This window comes from Austrofundulus limnaeus, unplaced genomic scaffold, assembly GCF_001266775.1.
Source record: "Austrofundulus limnaeus strain Quisiro unplaced genomic scaffold, Austrofundulus_limnaeus-1.0 Scaffold60, whole genome shotgun sequence".
NCBI classification, from domain to species: Eukaryota; Metazoa; Chordata; class Actinopteri; order Cyprinodontiformes; family Rivulidae; genus Austrofundulus; species Austrofundulus limnaeus.
In genome coordinates this window covers 2,175,727-2,181,348 of record NW_013952462.1, presented here as the reverse complement: position 1 = coordinate 2,181,348, position 5,622 = coordinate 2,175,727, and positions in this window count along the sequence as shown.

The following is a 5,622-nucleotide window of genomic DNA, read 5'->3' as shown; positions in this document are numbered from 1 at the left end:
GCTTGGTGTGAAGAAATCTACTGTGGGAACGATAATCAGAAAATGGAAGACATACAAGACCACTACTAATCTCCCTCGATCTGCAAAAAAAATCTTTAAAAGTCAGACAAAATGATTTTCTCAAATTTTTTTTCACATTTTGTCTCTCATAGTTGAGGTCTACCTATGATGTCAATTACAGGCCTCTCTCATCTTTTTAAGTGGGAGAACTTGCACAATTGGTGACTGACTAAATACTTATTTTTCCCCACTGTATATGGGAAGCAAAATGTGAAGCTATATGATTTGTCATTTGAGTTGATGTTTTATTTTTATTTAGTATTGTTTTGTAAATTATGTTTCATTTGAATATATTCTGAGGATAAAAGGGGCAGAAATTATAAGATGTATTCTTCTTCTGAGATCTTTCATTTTATTTTGATTTGTGTATTTTTGTTGTTTTTTATTGTATATAGTTATTTTAAATGAAATTAATACAATTTTTGAAAGTTTTTTTTGTTGAACTGAATTTTCAAATCCTCCACCATCATTCTGATCCCCAAGGGCCAGGACAAACCCACCCTCAATGATTTCAGGCCGGTGGCTCTCACTCCAGTTGCCATGAAGGGCCTAGAAAAACTGATCCTCATGCACATAGACCATGTGGTACTGGACACTGTTGACCCCCTCCAGTTTGCCTACCGACCCAACCGATCAGTGGATGATGCAGTAGCATTGACCCTACACCACACTCTGCAACACCTGGACAACAGTAGATCGTATGCCAGGATGCTTTTCCTGGACTGCCTTCAACACCATCTGCCCAGGAAAGCTGATRGAGAAGCTGTCAGAKCTCGGTGTCCCGACTCCCACATGTAACTGGATTCTAGACTTCCTGACAGATCACAGGTGGTGAGAATGGGAGGARGYGTGTCTGAAAAACTGACAATAAGTAGAGGATCGCCACAGGGATGCTGCCTCAGCACAAAACTATTTACCCTGTACACACATGACTGTGTCTCCACTCAGGACAACACCATCATGATTAAATACGCAGACGACACCACCATACTGGGACTCATCAAGGAGAAGATGAGTCAGGGTAGAGGACACAGGCGGACGACATCATCACCTAGGGAGAGAAAAACGACCTCATCCTCAACACAGGCAAGACAAAAGAAATTATACTGGACTTCAGGAAAAACCCCTCCCCACTGCAGCCCCTCACCATTAAAGGTACTGAGGTGGAGAGGGTCCACAGCCACAGATTCCTGGGCCTGTGGGCTTCATCGGACCTGAGCTGGACACAACACCACAGCCACAGTGAAAAAAGCCCAGCAGAGACTGTACTTCACCAGGCTACTCAGGAAAGCTGGTCTGAAGCAGCGACCTCTCACAGGCCTACAGAGGACTGATAGAGAGCATCCTAACCTCAGGCATCACCGTCTGGTACAGGAGCACCACACAAGCAGAGAGGAAGGTTCTGCAAAGAACCATAAAAACTGCAGAGAGAAATGTAGGGACACAACTTCCCTCGATGGACTCTATTTATGCTCAACGCTGTCGAAAAAGAGCAGAGGGAATCCTCAAGGACTCACTCTACTCAGACACACAAACTGTCCATACAACCTGAGACACAGCAGAGCAGACAGTGTAATCACACACACAACAAGGTTTTTTAACAGTTATTATGACCCCCGCTTCACGTGAGGGGGTCTTAATAATAATAAGGCTTTGAGTGTGGCCCTACAGTTGACAGAGATGGAAAATGAAACCGCAAACACAAAGGTGGACTGAGCTGCTTGCAGAACCTTTTCAGACAGAAGAAGGGAAAAGAAGTAGGCAAATCATTTTGTTTTAAATTAAGAGAAGCGACAAATATCCCATATGCCATTATACCACACACAATACTGATTGTAGTAACAACAAAGTGTCAAATAATAATCAGTGACAGTTCTTCTGATGAATAATTGAACACAATATAATTTTTTCCAACCCTAGGAGTCAGTACTGCAGATAAGCTTGGAAAGTTCACTAAAAAATAAAATTCTAAATGTAAATCCAAGACAAAATGTCTGATGTGGCATTTTGAATTGACCATATTGAGCTGTAATGATTACAAGCAGCATTTTGTTTTCATTTTATATCTAAAAAGGTAAAAATGATGRGGCAGCAGTTTTGTTTCATTACAGTGGTGTCTGTCTTGGTAGTGAGCATRGCTCAACTTTTATGCTTGGACATGTCATTCAACTCTGGCCTTCCTACTTTGCTGCTTTCTCTTCAAGTGAGTTTTGTCTCTAATTAGCCTTTCTGTCAGTCAGCCAGTGGGCTTGTCAAAATGGTGGGAACAACAAAACCTCCCTGTTCTGCCTTCTTGCCTGCTGTCTGCAAAGAAAGGAGAATGAAGAGGAGGAGAAAATGCTGAGTCCTGACTCAGATGAAAATAATGAGGGTGGAAGGTTCATCCAGTGTGGTGCTGTTTACTGAACTTAGAGAACACACAACACACTTATCCACACATCTCTAATGCATCACAGCACAACACGAGGAGCTGTAGTGAAGTTAAACCCATCCCCTGCATGAACATGAGCCTTGTCACTGATGCCCTGGAGAATGCTGGATACAAAAGATTTATTTTTATTTGACATAAAAGGAGGATTTTCTTTTACCGTTAAACAAACATGGCTCTAAACTCACTTTTAGTGGTACAGGTTCTTTTAAATTTTATGAGTACTGTTCCAAAATTAGGCATCTGACCTAAACTGACCTCACCACAACACCTTCATCTTTTTTTAATCTTCACAGCATTTCTTATGAAAAAATTTAAAAAAGGAAATTTACACTTTTTTTTACAGGGACAAACCAAAAAAGTAGTTTGATATTAGTGTAAGCTGACATCTTTTAACTGAAGCTTTTATACAGGCAGGACATTAAAAATATCAACATGTTAAACTTAATTTTGACTAAATAATACTCCCAACAAGTTGCAAATTAAAAAAATGTGTTTTATTTGAAGAATACAATGTGAAAATAACTGTAAGGAGGGCCAGACGACAGAAGCTGGTTGTGCTAAAGCCACAATTTATGAGCCATGCTGTTGGGGTTAGTTGTGCRTAAAGTTGAGGATCAAGTCAGCAAACTAGTTTCCACCRGATTTATGAGGCTCACTGACTACGACTCAAAATTCACAATGTTTTTGCAACATTACCTGAGAAATTGTTGGAGGGATCTGCTGTAAAACACAATCGCATGCTGGTTCTACATCTACCATATTTATTTGTGTATAATGTGATCTCAAGTATAATGTGACGGCCCCTTTTTTAGCTTAAAAAGCATAAACACAAGAAAGAACTTGATGCAAACAGTCACTGATGTCCCAACACCATTCATTAGTGACTATTAGTTTTGTTGGAACCATCACACATCTCTTCATTGTTTAAATAATCTCATAAGGCGAACAGACCGACAGACCATCAGTGGGCTAAATGGATCTTTTGAAACTACTACACAAACATGTTGAGCAGGTCTCCCTTATGATGAACACACAATATGGTTCAGATCGGATCATGTGATTTAGAGCCAAATGTGTGCAAAGTGGGCAGGGCTCAAGTGACCTCATCCAACTAACACATTAATGTGTTTAGCTGCTTGCCCTAATAATGCACACAAAATTGTGCACAGATTGGATCATGTATGTGTGATTTATAGCTAAATTGGCAGCGCTGCTGGACCGTGAAACTATCACATGCTTGAAAACCACATAAAAAAATTACCATAGTAAAAACAAGTAGGCTTCGCTCCTCAGCAGGCCTGTGCAGTGGAAAACAATTTGGAAAACACTCCCTGTCTGAATAGAGCTATGTTACATCACAATAAATCCCTCGACACGCTAACAAGGCTAGTAAGTAAAAGTCATGGCTGCCTCTTGTAGAGCCAAGCAGGCCACCCACAAACACCACCTAATGACCCCACCCCAACCCCCTTTGCCCCCACAAGCACCACTTAATCAGGTGGGGGTCAGGAGGACCCCACCGCCACACCAAACATGAGTGGGGCAACATAGACCCCACAAAGACAGCGGAGAGTTCTGTCAAACCTCCATTTTGAACTAGTCTTKAGGAGTGCTGCCCTGTAATTTAGGGGATTAAGGGAATCTGCATACTTTTTCAAATCTGAAGACTGATGAAGTTTAAGTTGTTTGTAGTTATTTTTTTAAACTAGACACCGCATAGAGGTAACATAACGACCCCCGCACGCACAAATGCACCAGAACTCAGAAGTCTTTAGTCCTAGTAAATGTCATGCTACTAGGTGCATCCCAAAATTGTAGTTGTTTGGATGGGGGTCTTTTTCTTTGGACGGGGGGCGGCGGCGGCGGGGGGGGGGGCATCAGACCTGATGGATAGCCAGCCCCTCATCAGAGCTAAACAACCAAAGAAATCTGAAGCTCCTTTGTTTAATAGTTTTTGAGCAATAACCACTTTTGTATGTCCAGATACCCCTTTTTCTGATACATTGGGGGTCCGGGATGTGTGTGTGTGTGTGGGGGGGGGGGGCACTGATTGGTGGGCCTGCTGGATAGCCCCTCATCAGAGCTAAACAACCAAAGAAATCTGAAGCTCCTTTGTTTAATAGTTTTTGATCATAACCACTTTTGTATGTCCAGATACCCCTTTTTCTGATACATTGGGGGTCCGGGATGTGTGTGTGTGTGTGTGTGGGGGGGGGGGCACTGATTGGTGGGCCTGCTGGATAGAGCTTCATCAGAGCTAAACAACAAAAGAAATCTGAAGCTTCTGTGTTAAACAGTTTCTGAGTTATAAGCATTTTTGCATGTCCTGACACCCCCTGTTTGAAAGGAGCCCCCTCCTCAAATATGGGGTCTATCATAAAACCTTTGGCTGGTGCAGTGTAGGTCAGACTCATCTACAGTCCTGACTCATTTCCTGTTGATTGGTGCAGCTGTTTTTGTGCTACGGTTGATCAAAAATCTCCGGAGAAAAAATAAATAAATAAACAGTACGAAAACAWTATGACCCCCACTTACACTTCGCGTGCGGGGGTCATAATAAGGGGCAGACATGATAAGATTTTCCATCTTTCTGTACCTTTTTCATTCAGTGTTTGCAATACTTTGTTTTTTTAATGAATTTTTGTTTGCTTTCTTTTTTTAAGAAAGAAATGAATAAAAAAATGTTAGCTAATGCATTACATGCCATCATATTAAATCAATGAATTATGCTAGTAGTTCATGCTCTCATCTACCCCCATTTGTTATTTTTTTGCATTTAAGTTTTATTAGAACTTTGGGACTGACAGATGAAATAAGATTTCAAATAGGGCTGGGTGGTATGACCTCAAATTCATATCACGGTATAAACTGAATCCCTTTTCCTTTTTCAGAAAACTAATCTTAATCAAACCCAGCATTTTTGCTTTAATATTTGCCTGCCAAACAATGAGCTTCTGACTGCTGAACTTATCAGCTGCTGCGCTCTCATCTTCATCATCAGAGCAGAAGCCCACTTTACATTAACAAGATGGATTTATGACTGAATGAACGTCCTGGGGTCAGATTTATAAAACTGGCGTACGCACAATTTGAGCCCAGAAACTTGCGTACGCCACTTTTTACACCAAGGT